The sequence below is a fragment of the Rhipicephalus sanguineus genome, chromosome 5 (assembly GCF_013339695.2).
Source record: "Rhipicephalus sanguineus isolate Rsan-2018 chromosome 5, BIME_Rsan_1.4, whole genome shotgun sequence".
NCBI lineage: Eukaryota > Metazoa > Arthropoda > Arachnida > Ixodida > Ixodidae > Rhipicephalus > Rhipicephalus sanguineus.
This window is the reverse complement of record NC_051180.1, coordinates 64,496,047-64,516,643: the sequence shown is the minus strand read 5'-3', so window position 1 is coordinate 64,516,643 and position 20,597 is coordinate 64,496,047. Positions and strand designations below refer to the sequence as shown.

Here is a 20,597-nt window from a genome sequence, read left to right as displayed (position 1 = left end):
ACGGCGTCACAAACGCGTGTGCGGGGTTTGCAGTGGTTTTCAAAGGAACACGCAGGCGTGTTCCGTTGAAAAGATGCTCGGCCGGAGCTAATCTCGGAGGCCACGGCACTAATTATTCGAAAGAATATTTAGTGCGGCATTAACGCTTGAAAATGAATTTACAGTTTACGCAGCCCGTACCTCTAAAAAATATAATTAGTAAAAATTTCTTACACTTTCCTTGCATGGTGCAGTTATGCACTCAATGGAACGACGAACAAATAAAAGAAGATTTCGATCGTTTAAGGACGCCACCCCAACTTTGTCGGCCGCCCTTGACCTGACTCAGCGTTTCATCGCACCAATGCAACAAGGCACACGCTGAGAGCTGGATTTGATCTTTCGTACTATTAGTTTCGTTCAAAAGGGGGCGTCGCCAGAGCGCGGAGAGATTCCCAGTTTCACCAAACTCGGGCCATCCTGCATAGCACCCCTTATCAGGAAATTGTAGATGTAGGTGTCGATCCTAAGATTTTGGCTCACACCCACTCTGGCGGGGTAGAAAATTGGCTTCGTTGGTTGGCGACCTATGTAACAGCTCAACCCACTGCGGAAGGCAGGCCACGATATTAGATTGTTAAATAGATTGCCGGACTTCGCCTACTTGATAATAATATCTGGGGTTTTACGTCCCAAAACCACTATATGATTATGAGAGACGCCGTAGTGGAGAGCTCCGGAAATTTCGACCACCTGGTGTTCTTTAACGTGCACCTAAATCTAAGTACACGGGCCTCTACCATTCCGCCTCCATCGAAATGCGACCGCCGCGGCCGGTATCGAACCAGCGACCTCCGGATCAGCAGCCGAGCACCGTAACCGCTATACCACCGCGGCGTACAACTTCGCCTACTTGAGAGAAAGAAAAAAACAAACGCGAAAACGCACCTGTCCCATGGTTTTTAATTGCACATCTTAATTGGAAAAAAATTGCTTACCTGCTGGATCGCCGGGCTTTTTCTGAGCACATCTGAAGTAAGTATATGGAAAAACTGACCATGCAAACCAATTCGTCCTTGCGCATTAGTCGAGGTAGGGTCATGCACCTTAGCGAGAACGTGCAATTTGTGACGAAGAAGAAGCAGAGAAGAAGACCCGCGAGCCTAGTGTGGGCGCGTTCATCGTTAGCTGCTTAGCAGGCACAGCAAAGACATGGCGGACCAAGGTTCGTCGTCAGGAGACCGCGCAGCCGGGGCAGGCGGCGTCGCCGCTTCCAGTGGCGGCGTGCGGCCACTCAAGGCAGCCTTGATGGCCATCTTCTCCTTGTCTCTGGCACTGGCAATCGCTCTAGTAGTCGTCTTCACCGTCAAAAACATCCACAGGCCCAAGTTCCATGGCGAGTTCCAGGCAGCGCACCTGTTCTCGTGGCAGCGGCAGCGCTCTGGTTTCATCTACACGTGTACCTCGGAGCACTGCCTCAAGGAGGGTGAACAGCTTCAGAAGCACGTAGCCTGGACGCTGGACCCGTGCGAAGACTTTTACGACTACGTTTGCTCCAGCACAAAGCCGGCGTCATCGGTGCGCAGATCGGCCGTTAGACACTTTTTGCGTGAGATTCACGACGTCATCGACAAGTACTCACGGTTTAGGTTGGCCTCAAGCGCACTCGACTCACCAACCACGGTGTCGTCATTCTACAAGGCGTGCAAGACGGCCCATTACAACTCTGTTCCCGAACAAATGGAGCAGACACTTGAATTCCTCAAGCTGTCTGGCAAGGACGCAATCCTCGAAGAAGGTCCTCGCCTCGCTGGCCAAAATTCTACAGGTGTTCCCGCTCGTGCACGTGTCCGTGACGAACAAGGCCAAAGAACAGTCGGGAATGCATCGTGCTTAGGAGGCCCAAGTCGTTATGACGGTGACCACATATTCGACATCCCTAAGGCCTTCTCGAAGAAGTACGTCGCCATTCGTCAAAGCTCTTATCGGTTCCGAGCAAGCGGCACACAACGTCAGAGAAGTCGACATCTTCCTCAAGAAATTCTGGGTCTCTGGAGCGAGAGCTACCAGAAAATGTCCGAGTACGAAAGCGACCACGATCGATGATCTCAAGGCGAATGGGTTGAACTGGAGGACCTTCTTGTTTAAGCTAATAGAGTCTGCACGCAAGGACCACTGCGTTGTCATTCGGTCACCAGATTACTTCAAGCATCTTGATAAAATGCTCCAAAAGTTCACCACCGCCCAAGTCGGCGACTTCGTTAAGTACAGTGCGATTCTCCACCTCTATCCCTTTGTGAAGCTTCAACAGTCTGCCTCCTCAACGTCCTACCAGAACACTAGCCGGGAGGTCTGCTCGCTGCTTACTTACAGAGTATTCAACTACGTTTTTGTCCGACATTTCAACTCAACTGTTCGCCTCGATGTCATCACGAGTGCTGGAATGAAAGAGGCCATTTTACGGAACTCGTACAGGTGAGTCCGAAAGCAAATAATTGCTTCTTCTTCTAGCGGGCACTATATAATAATAAGCCTCGCTTGCTAACGTTGCCGGATTATCTACTGGTGTCCTACTAGTGAAAGAAAATGGAGACGATCAATCAGGGTAACAAATGCACATTCACCGCTTGTTGATCTTTCTGGGTGTACTATCACGAACAATGGGGTCAACCATGCGTGACAGTAAATTGCACAGTCCACCATTTCCAAACAGCAGGCCACGAGTGAGGCCATTCGGGAAATTGAAAGCTTCTCAACAGTCGAGATTAGGACTTTTTGCCTTAAAAGTTTAGGGTTAAGACATAATTGGGCTGAGGGTCGATGCTTACTGCACAATTGAGAAAGTACAATCTCTCCTTGTTTAGTCACGACTGCGCCTGAAGAGCATATCAGCCAGTCCGCGTCAAGTTACAACTGTCCCGGTAATTTTCTGTGGAGTCAGCGTTCAGTATTCATATTTCCATCGCACAACGACTACAGGGCGCTCGTGTAGTTTTTCATCCTTACAACACTCCCTCGACAAATATGTGTCCCTGTTGAATGTGTCCTGCAGTCGCTCCACGTGAGAATGAAATAAAATATGCGCTTTATTTCAGAAGTGACTCGCTACACTACGTTGTTCAGGAAAGGCTGACTAATTATCTGAAAAGAAAGATACAGTGCAGTGAAGATTAAAAAAGAAACATTTTGGCGGCAGGTTATTTCGTGCCGGCGGATATTTAAATTGTTCGATAATTCGAACGTTTATTTCTTCACAGTTTGAGAAATGTTGCACTGAACCCAGTCACTGTTCAATGCATGCCCACTTAGTAGGTATCCATGAATTAGCACCAATTTATAAATTTCTGTCTGCGAACTAGAGACGACGTACACTATCGTAAAACATATTTTCTCTTCAAAACTTTATGTACCGCTATATACCGAAGACGAGCCGTGTTCGTCCACCATGAACAAGCATTTGGGGGCGCCGCAATCCAGCTACCCTGATTATTTTGCTGCGTTCTCTTTGGCTTCAACATATAGCGCAGTAAAAAATTTAAAAGCGCGCTCAAAGCATGCATTCTGGTCGAAAAAGGACTTGAATCATTTAAACGGAATTAGGAAATGCGTCCTCCTCTGTGCGCGAGCGGTGCGCGCGTGCCGGAACAGCTCCGTTCAGAAGAAAAAAAACCCTCGTTTGCCGAAGTTTCGTGAAATGAATTTCAGTTCTCCTGTGTGTGTGGCAGCGACTACGCATAGCAGCATATTTTCTCTTACTCATCGGATCGGATTCGGACGATGACCGCATCTCGACGTATCGGCTGTGGACGTCCTTAGATGTAAGCGAACCCCCACCAGAGTGTACAAGGTTTGTTTTCACGGACTTACTTTCCTGCGCTTTATTTTTCAAATATCAAATAGATATTTTCTTCGCCGAAGAATAGAGAGGCTCGGGCAGTTTCCGTGGTCTGGTGCAGTGAAGCCCATGCTCTGCATATATTAAAAAAAATACATTTTGCGTGTATCTTGCGAATAAAATGTCTTTGAATAATTTTTTTAGATGTTTCAAGACACGTAGAACCAAATGGGCAAATAAAAGAAATTGGTATTTTTGTATCGTTTCCGGACAAAAAAGTCGGTAAGGAAAGCGTTAAATGTGTGTGAGAAGATCGCGGCGCCTCGTGGAGGCGTCGAGTACTCATCTCTGACGTGCAACAAGAGGAACACCCTGACAAGGACAAAGCCCTGGAGATAAAAAAAGCGCTCAATATCGAGCTCCTTGCAAGCATAGTTTAGAAATCTTGGTACATAAGCCATAAGTTCATAACTAAGAACACGTTTCACTTGACTCGTTACGCCTATTCATACGTGTGCATCCACGTTTACGCCAGTTGTGGCAATGTATTCTACGATCACCGAAACGTGTTCTTTTATGTTCATTGGCTATTGTATGGTCTTATAATATTGTCAGTAGCTTGCTTGATATAGTGGACTCTATATCGTTTTTCAAACGTTCTTTTTTCCCCCTGTGCACGAATACCGTAATCTGCAACGAATTACACCACTGCGTTTCATGGCAGATTTTGAAGGCACACTATCTTGAAATTTGCGGTGGTCTCGTTACCCATACGACTTGAGTAGTAACCAGCTTCAATTCCACACGTGAAACATCAACTAATGAAAATATTAAGAAATTAATGCCCAAATATTTGTTAATTAGAGTTTCAGCAATGATAGAATAGTTTCGAATATATGTAGACGCGAATGATGTGTTGGCGAATAAACGGCACACAGAGCGCTCCCGTCTTCGTGCGCTTAACGGTTTCATAATGTCAATGTACCAACTAGCTCGGACCCAGCCTCTGATTCCGAATAAATACATTCTTTCTGTATTCTGAAAACTTTTTAAAAAGTTAGCTTTAATGACGGCGATGTAATAATTACCTGTTTGTGTGGCACTCTGAATGCATCTAACTGTGGTGGCTTCCGGCCTTCGTAGGAGCGTGCTGGACTCCGCCTCCGAGATCCCTATGACGACAGTGAACAGCATTGAGGACGAGATCATGTCTATCGGGCCCGCTTACTTCAGCCTGATGGACGATGTGGATGCCTACTATTCTGTCAACAGCTTCGACCCGGACGTGAAAAACATGCTCCTTTCCTATGTAAAGGCCAAGGCTGCGCTGTCCGAGCACTACGTCGCGGCCGTGCTCAAATCCGGAGAGACCGTTCTGGATGGAAACCTCGAGCTGACTTCGCAGTACGACCCGGACACCAGCGTCCTCACTGTGCCGCTCTCCATCGCGCCGCTCGTGCTGAAGGGCCGCGAGTTCTTCCTCGAATCGTCGACGGTAGGTTTCGTGATGACGCGCTTCCTGTACCACGTGTTCCAGGAAAAGTTCCTCTTCAGCGCGGACGCCGAGACGGAGGCACTTCAGGGCGTGAAAAAGTTGCCTGGAGAAAACAGTACGGAGCCATCGAGGTGGGCCCGCTAAACAAGACTCTAGACGGCCAGCGCACGCTGCGCGAGAACATGGCCGAAACGTGGCCGTAACTGTGCTCCATAGGGCCTATCGAACGTCACTTCTCTTCTACATATCCACCATGGACGCGCTGGGCTTCCAGAATGTATTCCTCCACTTTGAGAACCTTCCCAGCGTGAGCTCGGAGCAGCTTTTCTACCTGATGTTCGGCCAGTCGTTCTGCGACCCAGACGAGGACACTGAGCGCGTCATCGACGACGCCACTTGGGCGCCGGCAAAGTACCGGGTAAACGTGCCCCTTAGCAACTACGAGCCATTTTCAAAGGCCTTCGAGTGTCAGCCGGGAAGCAAGATGAACCCAAAGAAGAAGTGCCGCGCCTTGTGACCGGCTTGCCGCGGAAGAGTAAAGCACAAGTGTGTCAGAGTTCAAATTAGCGTCTTGCCTCTTGACCTTTATGACAGTATGTCCACCATACTTTTCTACTGGAGACGTTACAGCTACACCTTAACCTACGTTTCCATGTTGATTTCAAGGGCACTCTTCCTGAAAGGTTCTTTTTTAAATGCGAAGCATTTCTTAGCAAATCTTTGGCACTTTCACTGTTTCTATCTACGTAGCTATCTATCTAGCCGCCTACGTCTGGTTGTTCTCATGACCGCCTCCTTAACTTGGGGTAGACCAAAATTGGCATGGGAGGGTAAGAGGATTTGACGAATATGACTGTCGGGTCATGACATGAACAACGTGAAAATCCTATCGCGTACGTCGCCAAACCCTTTCCTCTAGACACGTGTAGCACATACCCGTTTACCACGGGCCGCGGTGTACGGGTATGCGCCACAGGTGATTGACAGTTTATATCTACCCAGGAACGGCGATAACGGACATTGGCAGTTTAAATGCGAGAGCGTTAAGAAAAACCGACAACAGCAGCATTGACCCGACGAATGGAAATAATAAAAATTAGCATCCCAGCAGGAATGGAACCCAAGCATTCTGCGTGGCAATCAGGTATTCTACCACAGAGCCCCGCCAGGTCTATAAACTGGTTTGGAAAAACAGCCTATGCAGGCGTAATGACGGTACAACGTCAATTGCGGTTGTTGTGCTGGCTACCTTAATTATACAAGAAAGCAGTAAACACTATGTACTCCTATGATACAGGTGTCATATCAGATAAACGCCTGTGGTTCCAGTGTTGGCTCCACGTTTATAGTAGTCTAATAAACATTACATTTGTATTCCTATGATTCAGCAAGCAATTGCTTCCAAGGAGATATTCTTACTCACCTTGCTTGTAAGTTGTAACACAGTACCTAACAGTGGACGGGGGATTTTTTTGTTCGTTTTTTTTTATTCGCAAGTTATGCTCTGCGTGCATGTGTACGATTTGACGTACATAAATATACACCACATTACCAATTTACTTTCTTGTGCTAGAAATAAGAAGGGAGACTTCTCCCCACGCAAGTGGCCATTGCGGCGAAGCCACTTTTAAAGGCATCTGTCGCATACATTCAAAGCTCTTCAGAAACAATGGCCAACTAGTGGTCTTTTATTGCGCTTGAAGTTAAACCGCATTCGCCTTAACCTACGGTGGCCACGTTAGCGGTTCTGCGTGTTGAAAGCTTGCTCCTGCAAAAGCATGCGTGTGCATTTCACATCACACCTGTCGTGCTTGTGTCCGTCCCTCACACAGCTTCCACAATTTGCTCCCTCTAGCAAGGAAATAAACTCCTGCCCACAAATAGTACGCAATAACAACACAGAATGTACATTTAGATAGCAGCGGAAGTAATTAATATGCGCGAATGTAATTACCTATTAATCACAATTATCGAGTGTTGCCACAGAACATACAAGTGCGTACGCTAATTTTTAGCAATCGCTGCCGACGGTAATTCGGAGAGCCAAGCTGAAAATTTGCGCGGATAAATTGCGTAGGATCTATGCCCTGCAAAACATCTCCCAAGTACCTACTTCAGCGTGCGAACGAATACACATAGTTATTATTTGACGCATGTGCTCAGCAAGTGGCCTCATATGAACAGAAGTGTGACTGCGAATACTGCGATCGCGGTAAAGGTTTTGAACTTCTTGCTTATGTCTAATGTGGAAACGTTGCACGCATATGTAAGCATTCTTAAGCCCGGTCACATTGATATAAAAGAAAGTACGCGTGCCAATACCGAACAGCCGTGTGTAAAAGATTTGGCAGCTTTTGCTACGCGCCACAAGAATAGCTCAAGGCGCGCTTGGGCACTGACGCGAACACTTGCATCGGATGCTGGAGGTAGCGTCGGACTCCCTTCATTCCACTTATTCAATTGTCGCTCAGTATCTCGGCGCAGCTGGTTCGCTGAGGAAAGGCGAGAACGCTGAACAGAGGACAACGGAACGAACAGATTAGCGGGCGATGCTTTCGAAAACGACCCGCCGAGGAGACAAAGCGTTAACGACCACGCTGGCAGCCGAAACTAATTACTCGGGCAACTTTCGAGCGGCCAAGCTGATCCCAGCGCTTTTCGCTCGTTCGAAGCCTCGTTGCAGCCAAGGACGTGCACCCACTTGTCGCCGGCAATTTCGACGGCGACATACCGCGTCCCTCGGGAGGTTTTTTTTTTTTTTTTTTTTGGCCGTGGCAGAGCGCATTTCCAAGTCGAGTCATTGAACCGCTGATTGCGTTGATGCAATACAAAGCGTGTCCTAGCATATCGATGCTCCCAGTGCGAGTGGATTTAGACGCGCGCCTCTCGTTTATTCGAGAAGCGGACCGGCCCGCGATAGAGTGCAGTGCAAACGCTGCTGCCGACTCCCAAGGCGCCAATTGGCGGCTTTCGAGATCAGAATCCTATGGTAAGAAAAGCAATACCTCGAGAGAGATGGGAGACAGAAAGAAATGTGCCGGGTATGTCCAGCCGCAATCGCGTGTTGCAGAGACGATGATTTAAGCTTGTTCGTGATTCTTCCTTTGATGTTGTGGCTGAGAAGGGAAGGACTCGAGGTTGGGAATGGTAGAGAGAAGAGGAAGCGGGAGTCATAAGAGGCACAACCAAAAGCAGAGTGATGCTTTTGTACAATGCCTTATTTTTCTTCGCAGCTAAGAGGCGACAAAAAAGAACGCTAGGTTGCCTCCACGGTGTTTCGTCAGGCTGGGCGCTGAACATAAAAATGAAGGCAAGATCAACTGCAGAACTTTTCGCCATATGAACGGGTCTACGTGATACAAAAGGTAAGTTTAAAAAATCAACAAAATGTGTTTTTGTGAGAAACTATCAGGTGGCATCGTCTTTTTTTGATAACAACAGCAGCACATCGCCGGATCTCAACTGTATAATTAGTAAAACTCTAAATGAGCTTACAAAGGAAGTGAGAAAACCTTCCGTAACTTTAGTCTCGCGGTATCGAATCCCGGCCGCGGTGGCCGCATTTCGACGGAGGCAGAATGCTAAAGGCCCCTGCGTTTAGATGTGGCTGCACGTTATAGAACCCAGGAGGTCGAAATTTCCGGAGCCCTCACCTACAGCGTCTCTCATAATCATATCGTGAATTTGAGACGTAAATCTCCATCGATTACTATTATGTATCTTTGGTCGGACTCCTCCACTTGCGAAATTAACGCCTCTATCACACATGCAAGGTCAAAAATTGCTGGGCAGCTCACACACGCACGCAAACAAGGCGCGGTAATGCGCATGATGGTTCCCTATATGGATGGATGGATGGATGAATGCTAAGAGCGTCCCCCTTTATAACGGGGCGGTGACAAGTGTGCCACCAGGCTCGACAAAAAAATCTATTTCCTATTTCTTTTTTTATGTTGGCCTAATGCCGCTACTTGATAAAATCAATCTTACTACAGGAAAAAGAAGCGTAAATTCTCAGCCCAGTTCTCTGCCCTTTACGGCATACTGTCCTTATTTTACAGCGAAAGCTGTTATGAGATCATTTCACCGGCCGTTTTTGGCGCCGTAGTTGTCCGCCGCAGCCGGTGTCCGTAACCAGTGTCGCTCGGAATAAGAAAAAAAAGCGAAATAAGAAAAAAATTCCAGAATGGAACGAGGTTCGAACCTCGGCCCTCTGCGTGGAGCCCAGTATTCAACCTCTGAGCCATACCGGTGCTTGAAACTGCTATGCAAAAGGTCCTATACAGGCTTCATGTCGGGAAGGAACCACATTAGCATATGCAATATAGCGTGGTAGAAGAGTAAAATAAGCACCAAGCGTCACAAACGCGAATTCTGTAACCAGGCGTCACACAATGCGAGTTGCGCAACGAGTAGGTTGTTGAATGCTTCCAACCCATTACAAAGGGATCTGCCATAATTCTTCGTCGCCATCAGGCACAGCATAAACAAAGTGCGCATAATGCCTTACATGCGTTTAGCAGGTATCACGGCTCTCCGTAGAATGACGAAAAATGGCACAGTGCCTGCTGCCCTACTTCTAAACACGTGCGCATAATGCCTACATGCGTTTAGCAGGTACCACGGCTCTCCGTAGAATGACGAAAAATGGCACAGTGCCTGCTGCCCTACTTCTCGAAAATTACAATGATTTATAGCCTAGTGGGTTCCTCGCAAGTGCACTTGTATTGTTTGCCAAGGAAGCCCATAAGCGCATGATCCATTTACTCGGGGTCTCAGTAAAATTACAATGATTTAGAGCGTAGTGGGTTCCTCGCAAGTGCACTTGTATTGGTTGCCAAGGAAGCCCATAAGCGCATGATCCATTTCCTCGGAGTCTCAGTAAAATTACAATGATTTATAGCGTAGTGGGTTCTTTGCAAGTGCACTTGTAATGGTTGCCAAGGAAGCCATAAGCGCATGATCCATTTCCTCGGGGTCTCAGTAAAGTTCTTCGCCTCCCCCCTCCCCCCCCCCCCCCCCCGTCTCTCTCCACGTCAACGTATGTTAACAGCATGACGGGAGAGGGAAATAGCGACCGGGCGTCACCCAATGCAAATTACATAACTGGTGGGCCGTTTAAAACTTCCAACCCATTACAACGGGCTGAGCCATAATTCTTATCGTCATCAGTCGTCGCGTCAACAAAGTGCACATAATGCCTTACAGACGTGTAGCTGGTGCCTCGCTTCTCCGCAGAATGACGAATAATGGCTTAGTAAGTGCTTCCCAACTTCACAAAAATTGTGATTTATGGTGTAGTGGGTACCTTTCTAGTGTACTTGTATTGTAGCCCAAGAGAGCTTACAATGGGATCTAGAACGGCGCTCTTCCAGCTTTCGCTGTGACTGTGCTGCGGTTTCCGCGCAGGCCTGGCGTTTTTTTTTTCCCAATATTTATTTTGCCTTTTCTCTCTAATTTTCCGCCACCAATACTCTAACTCCCTCTAGTTCAATCGCGGGTGTATTCACCTTTACATTGTTGTCCCAAAACCCCAAGGCTTCATGTAGGCTCGTGCCCAAACGTACACCTGGGTGGATATCTCCATATTCAATCAGAACATGCTCCGCCGTTCCTTATCTTCCCCTCAGAATGTGCATTGTTCTTCTTCTTTGCTGAATCTCGCTTTATAACTACGCGTTCTAAGACAACCCGATCTCGCTTCAAGCAGTAAAGCGCTTCCCCTTGAAATGTCGTATACACTTACCGCCATCTCGCGGAAAGACCGCACAACCATATCGCGTCACGGAGCCGCTCAGTGAACGCCTCCACTCAAGGGTGGCGCAAGCGGCCCACAACAAACGAAGTAAACGAGGAACGGAAACTTCAATCCGATGCCTTTCTGCATCGTGGGAAATCAAAAATGCCTTGAAGATAATTAGCGCAAAAAAAAGAAGAGGACACGAGAAGCATACACAGAGGACAAGCGCTTGTCTTGTGCGTATGCTTTTCGTGGCCGTGTTTTTTTGGCGTTCTTTCTTTCTTTTATATTTTTTCCCATGTTTGTTATCAGTATCAATAACCAACCTGCCCACTCAGCTACTTTACTATCTTATACGTGTTCCATGATAAGCGGCTTTCTAATGTTAACTTCGCCGCACTACAGTGTAGTCATACCGTGAAGCAAACAAACTGTATTCTTGTGAAGCATATTGAGGATTACGTGGGGCACTGTGACGATAGTTCGTGGCGTGTTAGCGAATGCCCTCTGGAGGATGGACCACCGATCAATAGATTCACCACGGTGATGCTCGGCACCAAGTGGCGCAAGTGGCCTACAAAGCGAATGTCGCGCGTGAAGAGAGACGACATCTTGATTAAAAGAACTTAGAGCCACCGTCATTCTGAAGGCGAGCATTCCTTTAAGCTCATTATACCTAGCTTACATTTAAAGAAGTGCTCGCGATTGTAGTCAGAATCAGCATTCAATGTTCGCTTTCTTACAACCCATGTCTGTCAAGATTAAGTCAATAGGTAGATGTCTGCAGTGGTCATACGTGACGCTTCCTGATGAATGTGTATCAGTACGCTTCACCGCCGTGCGCCTGAGCAAAATACTGATTGCCTATGCAATGTGTTGCGGTGAAGCGTATTCATACAGGAACGCGGTGGTATAGCAAGACTCCTTTTTTTGGGGGGGGGGGGGGTGGGTCATGTATTTTCGTATGTGTGTGTGTATGTGTGCGTGTATATATACGCATGCAAAATAGAAAAATTTCTGGAGGGAGTTTTCGACCCCCCCCTCCCCCACCCCCCGTTTGGGATACGCCAGTTCTGGAAACGAACAAAACCATCATGCAGTGCAGCGCACTAAGAGTTCAGAGTGCGAACCACTGCTATGTTACACTGCCACCGGATCCAGTACATTTTCTTTAATTACAAACGGACATTCGCGTCGTCGCCGATTCCAGTAGAACACTGCGACGTCGAAGTGTACTTGCAGGCCCTCAGAACTGTATTGTGATGCAGCTCTCGCGAGTAAATTTCGCACGCCTGACACGCGCTGTGTGATACCCCGAGACCTAAACTGACCGTATTCTCGTACGTGTTGCATTGCAGTACGCTTCCGGTGTTCCTATCTCTGCATTAAAACATGATATGCGATGACTCGGGGCATGTCTAATGCGAACTGAAACGTACTGGGAGCAGAAACGGCGACGTCATCGCAAGACTGGTACGTGTTGCTTCTCAAGATACGCACGCGCACATTGCCTTCTCCAGCGGCAGTAGGAGCACCGGGTCACTAAAACAAAGTGCACAACTGATCAATTGGATTCCAATTAAATCAAGACAATTTCAGTACTATAGCAGTGGATAGCTAACATTAGTCGATATTAGCCAAAAAAACTAGTGCTGGTGATATGCAGGTAAAACAAGGCATAGCAGAGACTTTGTCTGGGCAAGTTGGTGCGACATTGCAAAATATAACAGCACGAGGGACGGGACTGAAGACACAAAAAACCACAGGACGAGTGCTGTGGTTTTTGTGTCTTCAGTCCCGTCCCTCGTGCTGTTATATTTTGCAACACGAGGCAGTTGAAGCCACGTGATAGACTTTCTAATTAGGCATCATTGCTTTGGAATCGGCCCACATTTTACGTCAGAAAGAGGGAGAGAGAGGTGAAAATAAAAGGCAGGGAGGTCAACCAGGTACTAGTAAGCAGTTTGTTACCCCGGAAGCAGGGCTGTCCATTAGGGCAGGAAAGGGGGGGGGGAGAGGGGCTGGGTCAAGTTTCACCGCAACACACCCCCCCGTCTCCCCTCCCGTTCGTCGAGTCCCAAAGAAGAGTAGCTTCGCAATGGATGTAGAAATGATAACGAAGCAATGACGTGCTACTCACAACAACCTGCCTTTGATCCCCGGCTATGCGGGAGTAATGGTGGGAAGTACACAGGTCTTGGAATGAAACATCAGATGCCCTCTTCCGCCATTATGTACAGGGTTATGGCGACGCAGGTTTTGACACGTAGTCAAAAACCTGCGTCGCCATAACCTTGTACATTAAACAATGACAGAACAATTCCGACTGAATGGGGCAGACTTAATTGGCGCCCCCTTAGATGAGTACGGGACGCACTCTCTCTCGCTCTCTCTCCACCCCTATTGCGCACGCTTATGGTCCTGACGTGTCCGTCTTCAATAACAAGAAAAGTCTATAGGTGTTTGCACCTCAAGGACTGCACACAACGGGGCAGCCACATGTTGACAGTTCTGGCTCAAACTGTTTTGCAGAATGGAAACGGCTCCTATATTCATGCATGCGGCGCGACGGAACACGGAAAGCCCGCGCCCGCAGAACCGTAGGGTGCCTTGATGCCCGCGCGCTCCGCTGAGGGTGAGGACAGGCGCGTCGTCTGCTACAACGGCCGCCATTGCGAATCCCGCCGCAGCTCGGCAGCATGCGAAACGCGCTACACAAAGCGCTTGCGGTGCGCGGATACGTCCGGAAATAAGTGCACGCTAGTGATCTTTCTCTTTTTCTTTTCTTTTTTGAAGCTTGGGCAGCTTTTATTGCTGTTGTTGCCTAAATGTTAGCATGTAATTCATGTAAGCTGACGGCCTGTGCATGTGTTATGCGCTAGAGGTAGACGTAGACTCTGTGATGTTGAAAACGAATCCTCTTCCTTACGCCGGAAACGACAAACTCTAAAGCCTTACTTAATTTTCTCGTAAGCTCTGCATTCCAAATACACAAATAATCGTTTAAAGTATTTGTATGCATGTAAGCCGCAGCAGCAGTATATGTATCTGAACACACACAATTTAGTGTTGCGAAGCTACCTAAGCGCGATTAAGGTGGCTCATTTTGCTAAGTTTGCAAACAATTTACTCGTTTATTATAAATGGCATCATATATATTGTATATAGAGGGCTGAGGGGAAGTATGGTGCGAATATCGTGCTAAAATGAAATGAAAGCTTCTTTATCATTATTATTGCTGCCATTTCTTGCTCACAATCTAGCCGCTACTGTATCGGCACTCGAGTTGCACCTTAAGTTCTTATCAAAACGATGAATACGTTGCTGAGTAGTATGCCGTAAAACTTTGCATGCGCGCAGTATAAGCGCGTTTTAGATGTGAAGCATCTTATAGCGGAGTTCAATCCGGTGGTGGTGGCGTGCGGCGTGACCACCCTTACTGCGCATGCGCAGACCCTCTCCCCACACCTCCTCTCCCCTTTCTCCCTCTCCACCCATTTCCCATTCCCCTCTCCTCCTCCCCGTTCCCTCTCTCCACTCACCCTCTCCCCCTCTGAAACGCGGGCTCGCCATGCCGAAACGCTGCTTCGCATCGCCTCATGGTCCCCTTTAGCAGGAGATGGTGTCAGTTTTTAGATGCAAAGTATCCGGAGCTCAATCCGGTTTTTCACTCTCCATTCCTCTTCCCTCTTCCCCTCGGCCCTGTGCGGCGTGACCACCCTCCCCCATCCACTTCCTCTACCCGCCTCCCCTCTTACCTTTCCACTCTTCCTCTGAAACGCGGGCTAGACATGCCGAAATCCACACACCTCTCTCCACTTTCCCTCTCCCTTTCCCCTCTCCACTCTCCACTTTCCCTCTTCCCCTCTCCCATACCCCTCTCCCCTCCCCCTTTCCACTCTTCCTCTGAAACGCGGGCTAACCAGATGCCGAAATTCTCTGGCGCGTTGCGTGCGTTCTCTTGCTCTCCGGCCTGCTCGCTCCCTCTCGCCCGCCGTCGACCGCGCGCCGCTCGCCCTGTGAACGCCGCGATTAACGAGCGCATGATGGAAGATACGCGTCCCCTGCCCTTCTCCCTCCTCTCCTACGCTGCCCCCCTCTCGCCCGCCTGTCGACCGCGTTCCCCGCTCGCCCTGTGACGACGCGAGGTTAACGGCCAGGCTGCCCAACAAACGCCAACGGAACGCGATGAAGTGTGCGCGTTCCCTCTTCGCGTTCCATCCCCTCATGGTCCCCTTTAGCGGGAGATGCCCACAAACGCCAACGGAACGCGATCGTGCAAGTTTTCTTTTTCCTTCTTTTTGTATCCCCTCAGGTTTTCTTTGCGGGAGATGGTGTAATTTCTTTTTTCCTTCTTTTTGCACATATTATTGCAGGTTTTCTTGCATGCGGCAGATGCGGCATTATTTATTTTCCAATACTGTCTCTGCACGGCGTTTATTTGTCTCTTTTAATAATAATCTTGATGTTTTACTTGCCAGAACCATGATATGATTATGAGGCACGCCGTAGTGGAGGGCTCCATGAATTTTGACCCTCTGGTGTTCTTTAACCTGCACTGACATCGCATAGTACATGGGCCTCTAGCATTTCGCCTCCACCTAAATGCGACCACCGCGGCCGGGATCGAACCCGTGACTTTCGGGTCAGCAGCCGAGCTCCGTCACCACTATACCACCGTGGCGGACGCATTTTTAAGGCGAAAGGCTTAAATGCCTCATCAAACGCGAAATTTGACCGTCGGCGTCCTGCGTCTACGGCGTCAGCGTAACACGACGTGAGGGACGAGAGATGCAAAAAATAATCGTCACGTAAGGACGTTCACCATATGGACGTCATCATGACTTCACAAATTTTGGCGTGACGTCATATGATGCCGTTATCACATGACATGGTAGCTTGGTCAAAAGTGGGCAGATCACGGTGGCAGTGCAAAACCAGGTGGACGTGCCTCCGATCTTGGAGGCAATGCAAAACCGCGTTAGGTGCGCAAAAAACTGAGAAGAAGGTGGCTTTCGCCTTCGAGTCGTCTTAACTTCATAAGTGGTTTTCCATGACATACTCATTGTACAACTTGACTTTGTTTCTTGTATTTTTTTACTGGCATAGCGTGTCTACTGTACACAATGCTTCCCCGTCTCTTTGTTGTTTTCATGCGTCCTCTTTGTATAGACGCTTCGCGAAACTGTTTGTATGCGCATTCCTGTATGAACCTTCAGGGCTTACATTAATAATGAACAAATAAATTATTCTTGCTCAAGAAATAAAATACTGGATCTGTGTGTTTGTGTGTGCGTTATATCCAGCTTACAGTCCATTTATTTGTGCGCATTAATGCTTCGCTGACAGAAGCAATTACACAAATAAAACGCAAATTATACAATAAAACACAACTGCCACTAGTCGCTTCACAGTGATCGTAAATGATTAAAAAACAGGAACTGCGTAATTATTTAAGACAGGATGAAATGTAACCTTGAAAACACAGAACAGGAAGGATAGAAAACATATAACTGCACACATACATACGTGGGCATCGGACCAGCACAGAAGGCGTACTTGAAACACGGAAAGGAATATAATAAACAAGAACCCGCCGTGGTTTTAGTTATGGTGCTTGACTGGTGACGCGAAGGTTGCGGGATCGAATCCCGGCTGCAGCGGCCCCATTTCGATGGAGGTGAAATGACAGAGGCCCGCGTACTTAGATTTAGGTGTACGTTAAAGAACAACAGATGGTCAAAATTTCGGGAGCCTTCCGCTATATACGGCGCCTCTCATAATCATATCGGGGTTTCTTCGGACGTAAATTCTCACAAATATTATTATTAGGAAAAAAGAAGGATCTGATCTGCAGACAAACACGCATAATATATTCCATGATACATTTCAAATCACAAAAATAGCGAAAGCAAAAATCAAAGCAGATACAGGACCAACCAAGTGCAGTAAATAATGTTTGCGAATAAAAATGCAGGATTCATGCACACGTGAACCAAAGCATATCAAGCATGTAGCTGATATCAGTGTGTCCATTTATTACGCAAGGTTAACACCGGCAGAAGTTATCCTTGCATGTGCATTCGAAATACCGGCCGGAAACTTACGCTGCAAGTGCATAATGTGTCCTTCGGATGCCGCTTGTCACTTTGATTTTTACTGTCCAAAGAAACCTCGTATCTTCTAAAACGATACAGCTCCCAACGTTCCTAGAATGATTGGTGCACTGCGGCACGCAACACCCGGCTATGGTGACGGTAGAGAGCGCATAAAACTGGTGGGAAACGACCACCGACCTAATAACAGCACGCGCGCCACGCACAAGTGACCGGGCGGGGGATTCAAAATGGCGGCCACGCTTCCGCCAAGGCCGAGGAGGCGGCAACTGCCCTTTCAAAAGCTGACACCACTCTAAGCGGGGGCGCGCGCATCGAGGCACTCTATTCTTGATGCCAGCGTCCCTTCGAATGCTGGCATCGAGGCGTCGTAGTCTCGTAGTGCTGAGCCGACCGAAGCGTTCACTGTCGGTGCGCGTTAGTGTCATAATGCAGTACTTCTCTTTTCTGCTCGTAGGCGGCGACACCGCCCCGAGCAAGAGCGCAGGTACACGGAGGAGTGTTAGATATAGAAGGCGCGTCTGTGTAGCTCTCTGCAAATGCGTTTGTGGCGCAATGGGTTAAACGCTCGGCGATCTATCGTCGCAGACCGAGAGGTCGTGGGTTCGATTCCCAAGTTTTCCATGTTTGTGGAACTTTTTCTCCTGGTTTTTTTCTTTGTATTATGTTCGTGTACATTTTAAGAACGTCATATCCGTGACGGAAATACGTCAGTGAAGTCTTGGTGGACCCCGGCATAAAACACTTTCGTGTTAAAAATCTAGCCAGAATTTTGCTTATAAAGTGTGCACTGCCACAGCAACACAAACAGTGTGGTGAAAACTACTCGAAGGGTAAAACTTTTCTTTTCATGGAGCTCTTTAAAGGGGCACTGCAACACTTTTCAGCATGGTCAGAAAACGCTGCTGATCGGTAATCGAGGCTTCAGAGAACACGCAAGCCAAATATTATAACGCAGCACGCGGCCTGGAATTTACAATTAATTCTCACAGTCAGCTAGGAATCACTCCCCCTTCTGTCCACAAATCATGCGATATACCCAAATAGGTGCGCCATATACCCAAAGCCCACGGCCGTTGGGTGATTTGTGCACCTAGAGCTGCATAGTTACCGGGGGCGCCGCGGGATGCCGCCACGTGCCCTCGCGCGCGTTAGCGATCACACTGGAAGTAAGCCGCATGTTGGAATAAAAAAATGAAAAGAAAGGGCTCAAGGCCATGATGCGCGCTGACGAAGGGACGCATCCTCTTGCCCCCTTGTCATCCATCTCCCTGCGCAGTTTTCAGAGCGCTCGCTGGTTCGAAAAGAGGTGAAATCGCTTAAAGCGTGCGGCCAATCTCTGTATCTCCGCTCGTACTTGACGGATACTAAGACTTTTTTGCGGCAGTCGATTCGTGAGGCAGTAAGCTCTTTTAATGAAGCCATTAGACCATTACTTGGAAAAGTGTTGCAGGACCCCTTTAATAAGAATTATGCCTGTAGAAGGTGCACTGCCACAATAAGACTAATTGTGTGGTGAAAACTTCGCAACGGGTCATTAGTCCGTGCACAGCGAACAGAAACCTATCATCGTGATGAACTGGATCGCGCTCTCTTCGTTCTCTTCTGTATAAAGGTATAATGATTTACCTCTTGTTGATGAAGCTTTGCACATTTATCAACCAGCTGGATATTTCCCTATGTACCCTCCTTTCTTCAGTAAATTTCACGCGCTAGTCATATCTGTTTGCAGAGTACGCTGCTAATACCAATTTTTTTCTTTCATTTCGTTCGTAGTGACGTTCGAATAACGGTCGTTTACCGAGAAACTTGAAATCCACATGTGTATCGTGAATTTCACTCCGAAGCTTATCAAAATAGACACGGCGAGCATTGTGTTATCTGCGCACACGCGTGTAACAAATATCTCAACAACGTGAAGAAAGAAAGAAAGAAAGAAAGAAAGAAAGAAAGAAAGAGAAAGAAGAAAGAAAAAGGAAAGATGAAAGAAAGAAGAACGAAAGCAAGAAAGAAGAAAAGAAAGAAAGAAAGAAAGAAAGAAAGAAAGAAGAAGAAAAGAAAGAAAGAAAGAAAGAAAGAAAGAAAGAACGAGAAAGAAAGAAAGAAAGAACTCAAGTCACAAAACGAGTTCAGTCTATCGTTAATTACTGTGACCTTGCACGAAGTCTTTCTGGCAATTGAATAAATAGGTTGTACAATGGCGTCCTCGATGAAGACCAGAGCAGGCGCTGCAAGAAGATCAAACAGTTACACGCGCAGATGGCAATGACAAACTGCCCTGACATGCTCGGCGAACACGTACACCTATCATGGCTCTTTCTCTGTGCTCGTGAGCTTTCCGTGCTGCACTCACCGACACGTTGGTCTTGGCCTGAACACTAAAAGCCATCCACATCGCTCGAAAAGGGCCATAGCATATTGCGAGAGTGCAAGCAAGCAGAGAAAGAAAGAGAAAGGTGGCGGCGGCAGCGAAAAAAAGAGAGCGGATATTTGATAGATGAACGCACTCCTGAAAATTGCGTAGCCCGTCAGAGCTATCCCAACTGCTCTGACCCGAGAATCACGTGCGCGCAGTTTACCTGAACGCGGTCCGTAATGCGCCGTTCGCAACAGTGAAAGCATAATTTGCTGTACGAGAGGGGGCGTGTCCTCAATAAATCAGCAAGCCCGGGAGAGTCATGCTTGCTGACGAAATAAAGAAAGCATAGAGTGATGTCGCAGTAGCGGCTGTATTACGCCCAAACATAAGTGGTTCAATGTTGCGGCCACAGTCACGCAACTTTGCGGGTGTGTTTACCGAGGGGTTTCATAGCGCGTCCGAAACACTTCGCGTGGCATGGGAGCTGTTTACGCTTGTAGACATGGCGCCGCGTTTGCGAAGTGATGTTGTGCGGACACTGAGTTTCGCTCGCTCTTTTGTCACGAGATAACTAATGGGATTGAAAAATGTGAGCGCAAATAGGACGTGATGAGCTGAGGCGAGCATATGTACAGTACGTCGCAATGACGTAAAATATGCTAAGCGCCACCCACTGTCGTGTTGCAAAGCTACAACGTTAATGCCCAGGTGGTTTTACAAGTTGCGGCTTGCCCTGTTTTGTACATACACTTGCTTTGTGTTCATGTATAGGCGCTAGGATGTGCGTTCTGAATCAGCCGTGCGTAGAGTGCGACAAAAGATTGCGGGTGTCGGCGAAAGATATGTGACGTTCGCTTGTTGATACAAAAAACCCGTTGGCACAGGTGGTTTTACAAATTGTGTACTTGTGTTGCTACACGCATTAAAAAACCCTAATAGACCTACATTAATAGTTTTTAGGAAGGCCATATTACTAGAACACGTTTTGAAGAAATAGGGTAGAGTTTGAACCGATGAGGGAAATGTAGGGAGGCTGTAGTGCACGCAACCGCGCTTTTCCTAGGGAAACAATG

At 47.7% G+C, this 20,597-nt stretch overlaps 1 pseudogene; it reads left to right on the top strand.

Annotated features, from left to right (window-relative positions):
- The first annotated feature begins 1,191 nt into the window (after positions 1 to 1,191).
- On the top strand, positions 1,192 to 5,826 carry LOC125758603 (neprilysin-21-like; annotated as a pseudogene).
- Positions 5,827 to 20,597: the final 14,771 nt, after the last annotated feature.